Source organism: Ictalurus furcatus, chromosome 4, assembly GCF_023375685.1.
Source record: "Ictalurus furcatus strain D&B chromosome 4, Billie_1.0, whole genome shotgun sequence".
In the NCBI taxonomy this organism is placed as follows: domain Eukaryota; kingdom Metazoa; phylum Chordata; class Actinopteri; order Siluriformes; family Ictaluridae; genus Ictalurus; species Ictalurus furcatus.
This window is the reverse complement of record NC_071258.1, coordinates 24,150,265-24,158,369: the sequence shown is the minus strand read 5'-3', so window position 1 is coordinate 24,158,369 and position 8,105 is coordinate 24,150,265. Positions and strand designations below refer to the sequence as shown.

Genomic DNA, 8,105 nt, shown 5'->3' with positions numbered 1-8,105 from the left:
GTCATACTCAAAGTAAACACAAATGGAATTAAGACATGTTGAGTATTCGTAATTTAGTTGCATTATCGAAGTGCATTACAGACATGTACACACCTTAATCACACTATTAACGCCGTGTGAGAGTTTTCACCGCAGGTATACGTGTCTATTTTTGAGACAGGACACGTACACACAAGGCAGCGCTCAACCGTTTGACGGCAAACAAGAGAGCACGGCTGCGTCCCAAACCACGTACTTACCTGCTATATAGTAGGAGAAATACATGTCTCTCTATATAATATATAGTAGGATAAATGCACGTATTTTGGCTACCATATAGCAGGTAAGTACGTGGTTTCGGACGCAGCCCATGGCTTCAAGCAGATGTCTATTTGCACGTATAGCATGACAAATAATTAACTGCACTTGAAGCTTTCGTAAAATTAAAAATCAAACACCCAAAACTGTATACGGTACCATAATGAAGACGAACTGTATGTTCTGACGGCATGGCATGGGGACGTAATAACGTGTGCCGTTAATCGATCTATGTTCTATAACATGTAAAACAGGAACATGAAAGGAATATTCTAAAAGCCACTCATGTAAACACCTTAATCACAATATTGTCTTATTCAGAATAAGGTCAATAATTAGATTACAGCTGTCCATGTAAACGTATCACTGAACGAGTCGTTTTTGACAGTGGGGGAAAAAGTTAATGCTGGAGTTTAAATTATGAGCATACTGAAGTGTTTTTTGACCTTGGATGCATGGAAACCTATTGTATGAGACCTTTAAAAAATTAGGCACGTTTCAAAAAAATAATAGGTGCGCTTGGACTGAAACGCAATAATAGTAGCACTTCCGGTAGCAGCGTGACGTAGTCAGGACAGAGAGGAGATAGCGGATCCAATCTGGCAACCCTGAGCCTGCTGGAGATAACAAGAGCACCAACCGGGAAAAGGGGACAACATCCAGTTTTTAAAGTCACCAAACTCGCCTATTTCATCCAGCACGTATCGGATTAACCGCTGAAAACTCCACCCGAAGCGAATTTATTTAGAGGAACAGGTTGTTTGGTCTTCAGCCGGGAGTTGTTTTGTACAGTTTTTAGTCATCCTTTGGGCTGGGGGACGTTTCCTTTTGGATCACTACAGCGAGCTGCTTTTCTTCCAGTGATGTGGCTCAAGAGCTCCTGACAAAACTCCCGGATTAGACCGAAATATTTCCACCGTTCACATTTTTCCCACAGGTTTTCTTTGGGGAATTTTTTTGTGCGTGTGCCTTACTATAATTCCCGTTTTTCTACATCACCGAGTGCAAGAGAAACATTTTTTAAAAAAGGCCCAAACCGGCGTTTGGTCTGTCTATAACGTCAGTGAGTGAGCGAGCGAGCTGGCTAAGCTTGGAGCTAACACGGTGCTAATTTAGGTTAAAAAAGAAACAAAACAAACAGCAACAAACAAACAAAGCGATATTTATATGAGCGACAATGTTTTTCAGCGGAAAGATAATATAAACCGCGTGTTTATTTTATTGAGTTATTTGAGTTGTTGATGAAGTTTTGAGCTAGGGAGTTATGCATTCTTCTGAAAGCTGGTAGTAACGGTAGCTAACCCGTTTAGCGTTTGGAGAATAATGTCACTCTGGACTGATTGAGGCCGTTTTACTCTATAAATATATATTTATATATATACATATATATATATATATATATTATTGTTGTTTTTTTTGGTTACTTTTCTAAAATCCGTTCGATGGATTCGGTGCGTTTTTGGATGGATTGGAGGAGGACAAACTGAAACTGCATTAGAAACTCAAACTGCTGATTTTAGATCTGAATTCATCTAACAAACCCTGGCTGAGAATCCCACATCAGTGCTGCAAAGGTAAATATCAGCTTCCTGAATTCATATAAAACTCACTGCTGATGCTTCTGGAAAATATATCTGCGAAATAGGCGTACGATTTATTTATTTATTTATTTATTTATTTATTTATTTATTTATTATTTTAGTGTTTTTATCTAATTTTATTTTTCACTTCAGAGAAAACAATTCCAAAGTTTTTGATGACTCTTACTGTACTAGTCATGCGTTCGTCCAATGAAAATGCTCTCTAGAGTGTACATGTCCCGCCCCAAGGGGCATTAGTGCGTTTTAGGCTGTGTTCCTTTTTATTATGTTTTTTTTTCTTAATCCCAGTTGAGGAGAGCGAACGGTTGTAGTTCCTTCATTTGGAAGAGAGTGGAGTTATTTATAATTTTTTTTTTTCCATCGGCATGTTTTTTACCAGCTTGGGGGGGCTTTCAGTATGCCGAATTTTCCATCGACTTCCATTCATACGTGTATGACTTCTGGAGGAAAATCCGAGATTTAGGAAGCACCGATTTTAGCGGTGTCGCACCATCAGAAGAGACATTTGCCTGGATTTTGCGTTGTCGCCGCGTATGGGAATAGAAGGGAAAATTTTAACATTGGCGTGCGATTGTTGTATTCTGTTGGCGCTCACTTTCGCAAGGCTGAAAGTCTAGTGTGACCGCCGCTTTAATCGAGCATGTCAGTCCTTCTTTACCGCACTGTCGGTCGTATCGTTTTATCTAGCGCTCGAGACATGTCAGATGGACGAGCCACGTACGGCATAACATCAAAAGCGCGGCATCTCATCCTTGTTAAAGTCAAAAAGGCACAGCGAGGAAATTCTTCACAGTTGACAAAGGATCCCATGAAACTTTCTTGCTTTTTCCATATATATTTTTTTTAAGCTTCTGTCAAGTTTGTTTAGATTCCTCGGGGGGGTTGGTTGTATCTCGCGCTATTGGCTTCATCGCGCTTGTTTGAGAAGAAAATGCATCGGCGTATGGAATCAAATGGTATATGGTTTGTACTTGCTGTTAACCATATGGCAGCCGCTCGTACCCTGTATTTGTTTGGCATGTCGCTTGTGCGTGATGTATCCGCGTGGTGCAACACCAACATAAATATTGGAGGAAATATAGGACCATGCGTGTCCGCAGCTGACTAAACAAACTAACATCGTGTCTCGTATCGCATAATGCAGTGCTCTAGACCGTTATTGAGTACTAAAATGAATGACTTTTCCTATTACAGTTTAGTGTTTATATTTTATAAAAACCCCTTAAACCTATTGAAAGGTCTGTTTTGCGTACCAGTCTTCTGGAATTTCTAGCTTGGTAAATATTTGTGAGTGTACTCTGCGGGTTTCCGATATGAGACACTGGCGGCAGAAAGTTTTAACGAGAGCTGGAATTGGTCCACGTGTGTAACATCGCTATGCATAAAATTGCTAACCGATACAGTTCGGTTCAGTAAGCAGGTTGACTGATATGTTTTGGCGTGATGGTCCTCCAGATGTGCGCAAGATACACAAGCGAGTACGTGAACAGGAGGAAAGTGACGTAGATCCGTACCTTAAAGGGGTAGTTCACCCCCAAATGAATATTCTGTCATCAGTTACTCACCCTCATGTTGTTCCAAACCCGTAAGACTTTTCTTCATCTTCGGAACACAAAAAAAGCTGGGAGATTTCTGTTCCTCCATGTTCAGTCCATGTAACCAAAACTTTCAAGCTCCAAAAAGTCCATAAAGGCATCATAAAAGTGATCCATGTGACCCCAGTAGTTTAATCCCAATTTTATGAAGCGATACGAACGCTTTTGTGCGTGAAAAAAAACCCGCCAAATTAAGTCTTTATTTGCGAAATATCTTCCACATAGACCTCAGACGCGTGTTCACGTTCTGACAGTACAACGGGACCGGGACACGCTGCACTGTTTACAGCAGAGGAAGAGGAACGCTATACACAAAACCGAGTCACACAGAACAACCTTCGTAACAAAGATTTCAACATGGAGGATTTGCCTCTTTTTCTTCTTTGTCCACTCTCACGTCAACACAACACACACGTGGCATGGTTCTCTCGTGAATGCTCATCGGAGATCTATGTAGAAGTGAAGATATTTTGTGAATAAAGACATAATTAGAGTTAGGTTTTTTGTGCACACAAAGCGTTCATATCGCTTCATAAAATTGGGATTAAACCACTGGAGTCACATGGATCACTTTTGCGCTGCCTTTATGAACTTTTTGGAGCTTGAAAGTTTTGGTTACACAGCCTCTACATGGAGGGACAGAAATCTCCCAGGTTTCATTACGAATGTCTTCATTTGCATTCCGACGATGAACGAAAGTCTTACGGGTTTGGAACGACATGAGGGTGAGCAACTGATGACGGAATCTTCATTTTTGGCTGAAGTACCCCTTTAATGGCGCTCTCATATGTTCAGAGTCTCTTTAAATCAAACCCTGGTGTGCGTCCCTCTTTGGCGTGGCTCTTGTAGGCAGGTGAGAACACAGCAGAGACACTCGGGTGCGGACTGAAACAACCGGTCCGAGAGCGTCTGAGGAAGGTGAGGTATTCTTCGTCGGGTTCCAGTTAATCTCGGTCGGATTCCAGTGAGAAAGCGATTGGAGCCTGAGTCGATTTAAACTTGTTTTGGGCTGCAGGTGACATTTTTCTGTTGATGTGAACCGCTGAACTGAGCCATGAACCGAGCCAAAGGACAGAGCTGTAGATATGTCATGCGTACTGGAGATTTGCACTGATTAGCAAAAAAAGCAAAGATAATTTGAGAGTTATCTAGTAATTTATCGAACGTGGCTGTTTGTTCACTGTGCATCTGTACGTGTTTGGCAAAGGCTTTTCTGTCGTCGTATTTCTGACTAACGAATGAAAGAGTTTTATGCGTGATGTACACACCATTCTGCCAACTTTTTTTTTTTGTTGTTGTGATTTTTGGTTAATTTAATTATATGTAATGGGAAACGAAAACAAACCAACTAGCTAAGAATCTGAGAGTATCACTGATTTGGCTTGAGCTATCAACAACGCTTTTTGTATTTCTGTTGGATTGCACTTCCACTTCCTTCTTCCTTAAAGTGGGGTTTGAAAAAGGGAAACGTTACAGCTCCTCTGCATTCGTCATATGCCGAGTCTGTAAACTTTCACTATGCAAAGAAAAAGAGCTCTTGTGTTGATCCATGTTCATCGGGACTCCTATAAAGGTGTAAGATCAACCCCATGTTTATCAAGAGCAAATCCAGCTCTATTTTTTTGGGTCCTAATCACTGGGAATGTTGTTTGTTTGTTTATTTATTTAACAGTGATTGTAATGTGATTGGTTCGTCTTGTCATGTTACTTCCTGTTTCTACTTCTGTCTGTGATGCCGCTGAAAAGGCTGTTATGATTATCGATACATAAAACCAGACATTGAGGTACCGTGCGATTAAACAAAAACCCCTCAAACCCTTGAAACCATTTTACAAACCTCTGTACACAAACGTGAAGGATGGAATTGTGCAATCGGGTCGCAGTTCAGAAAAAGAGCGGCGACCACGAAACCTGTGATTACAAGCCCCGCCCCCAAACAAGCCCCGAATCAGTCCTCGAGAATCCGGACCAAGTGGAACGCCCCGAAAGCCGAACTGCTGTGCAATTAGAGAATCTTCAAACGACTATGCAAGCTGTTTTTCCGGACGCAGGAAATCCAAACAGCATTTAATGATTCGGTGTTGATTTCTTCAGCATCGTGTCAGCAGACTTATTTGTTTTTGTTTGTACTCATGTTCGACACGCGTGAATCGAAGACCGCTTTAACTAAACGTGCGCTGTGGTGACCTCACATGACGCGTCCTAAGCCCAAATCTGCAGAATGTCTCTGCGGTAATTTAGAAAAATCGCAAACTCCTGTGAATATTGCAGAGTTTGCTTAAATTTGCGCGAATTTCTGCGATTGCAAAATTCCTGGAGGGACTGTTTTTAAAATTAAAATTTTATTTATTTATTAATTTTTTTATAGTTGCCCGTTTAATACCATCCATTTGTCTGACAGAAATGTCCCTTAATAAGCCTTTATCTGACCGAACTCGTCCGTGCGCCAATCCACTCGAAGATCTTTTCACAGTTTGACGATCTCTGTTCAGTTTTATTTCAAAATATCAGTTGTCTTCATGTCTTTCGCAAGACCTTTGGCTCACACTTTTCATCTTCAAAAACATCGTTCTTCCTCCCCGTGTTGCACAAGAACTGTGACCTGCTTAATAACGTGGAACGAAGTTTTCGAGTGGGTTTAATTCCCTTTGAGATCAACCGGCAAACTACAGTAATTAACAAACCGTGTCTGAGATTGATACCAGTTATCTAAAAAAATAAATTATGAGAAGTAAAACAAACACGTTCTTTGAAAAGCGAAAACCTAAATATTTGTTCAACTGAAATCCTACAATGATGTCACTTGCATAATAAGTTGGAACCCAGGTGATTGTTGATATCTTGAAGCTTCCTGTGAGGAGATGTATATTTAACGGGTTTTTTTCGGAAGGCGTCTCAGGTGTTAGTGATTTGTAGCAGTCCGAATCAAAGCTAAGGAACTAAGTTATGTGACACAGGGAAAGTCTTAGTTTCACATGAATAGCTGTGTTTTTTTTTTTTTGTAACTAACACTTTTATTGATTCACAAGTTAACACAAAGAGACAAAGAACATATATAATGAATCAAGAATAGCTGCATTTTTAAAATTAATTTATTTTGTCTTGAGTCTGGTGAAGGACTGACTGTTTATAGGTGCTATAGCGTAAGCGATAACTGGAACTAACTTGTTTCATGGATATTTCACGACGTTCGACGTAAGTATAAACGGATAAATGTACCACGTGCCATTCATTAATAAATGAAAATGGTTTGTGTGGTATAAGAGGAATAAAACTCTTAGATGTGCTGTTAAAGGAATAGAATCAACTTATAGCAGCGGTAATAGCATCATACCCACCCCATTGTTGATTATTTTTTCTAGAAGAGTACTCCCCATTGTGTGTAATTCTTTACCTACAGTAAAAGTTGAATGTGGTAGACAGGTGAGCATACATTTCACGCATGCTAATTGTTCGGTTTGTTGTTGCCGTCATGGTGCTCGGTTACGCTGAAGGTGCTAACTCCGTATAGAGCAGGACTGGAGTTGTTCTGTTTGATGGCTTTTACTCAAAGGAGCGGTCAACGAAGTTTATATACAGTGGATGGAGAACGTCTGCGCACCCCTGTTAAAATTGCTGGTGTTTGTGGTGTAAAAATGTAACCAAGTTAAATCGAAAACCAACCAACAAAATTCAAATGGGAAAACAAATAGAATATTCAAATGTAATTATCTGCCATCAATGATTAACCCCCAAATAAAATATCAGCTGTGTCTGTAGGAGTTTCTTGACTTCTTGGACTGCTGATGCCGTGGTCGGCAGAGAGCTTACAAAGCATGTAAGGTATCTTGCCGTCGAAAGGTATTGATCGGGAGAGGGGTAACAAAGGAATTTCCAATATATTAGATGTGCCATGGAACACCGTGAAGGCCATCATCAACAATTGGAGAAAATTGAGCACCACTGTGACATCACTGAGAACATGACGTCCTTCCAAAACTGATGAAACGGCGACATTAATGGAGCTGCAAGTACTGGTCACTCCCTGCATGTGACAATAATCTCCTATGTTCTGCACTGTGGGTTAATGTGGCTAGATGGAAGCTCTTTCTCACAAAAAAACAAGCAGCTGGCCTAAATCACCCCAAACAATGTGGCTAAAGCTGCTATGGTCTGATGAGGTAGAACATTTTGGGCATAATTATAAAAGCTACGTTTGGTGCAAATACAAGACCGCTTATCACCCAAAGAACACTGAAGCATGATGGTGGCAGCATCATGATGTTATGTGGCTGCCCATCTTCAGCTGGAACTTGGGCTCTAGTCAAGATGGGAATCGTGGATAGCTCCAAATACCAGTCTGTTTTGGCACAAAACCTGCAGGCCTCTGTTAGACAGCTGAAGAAGAAAAGTTTCACCTTCCAGCACGATAAAAAAAAAGCGCAAAGCGCAAATCCAAGTCAGAAAAGGAATGGCCTCAGAAGATGATGATCAACATTTTGGAATGGCCCAGTCCCAGCCCAGAACTACATCCTATCCTATACCGGTCATGATTTTGATCTGGTGCATTTTTGCAAAGAAGAGTGGAATAAAATAGCCAAATCACGATGTGCTAAGTTTGTAGACGCTTACG

At 40.7% G+C, this 8,105-nt stretch overlaps 1 protein-coding gene across 6 annotated transcripts in view; it reads left to right on the top strand.

Annotated features, from left to right (window-relative positions):
• Positions 1-727: 727 nt before the first annotated feature.
• The window catches only part of LOC128606882 (liprin-alpha-1-like), a 91,555-nt gene continuing 84,177 nt past the window's right edge, over positions 728-8,105 (top strand). For 2 of the 6 annotated variants that reach the window (XM_053623398.1, XM_053623397.1), the window contains exon 1: positions 728-1,871. The gene's annotated coding sequence lies outside the window, so the exon portion shown is untranslated. The remainder of the gene's footprint in view (positions 1,872-8,105) is intronic. The other 4 variants (XM_053623400.1, XM_053623399.1, XM_053623401.1 and 1 more) reach the window with 3 other exon arrangements.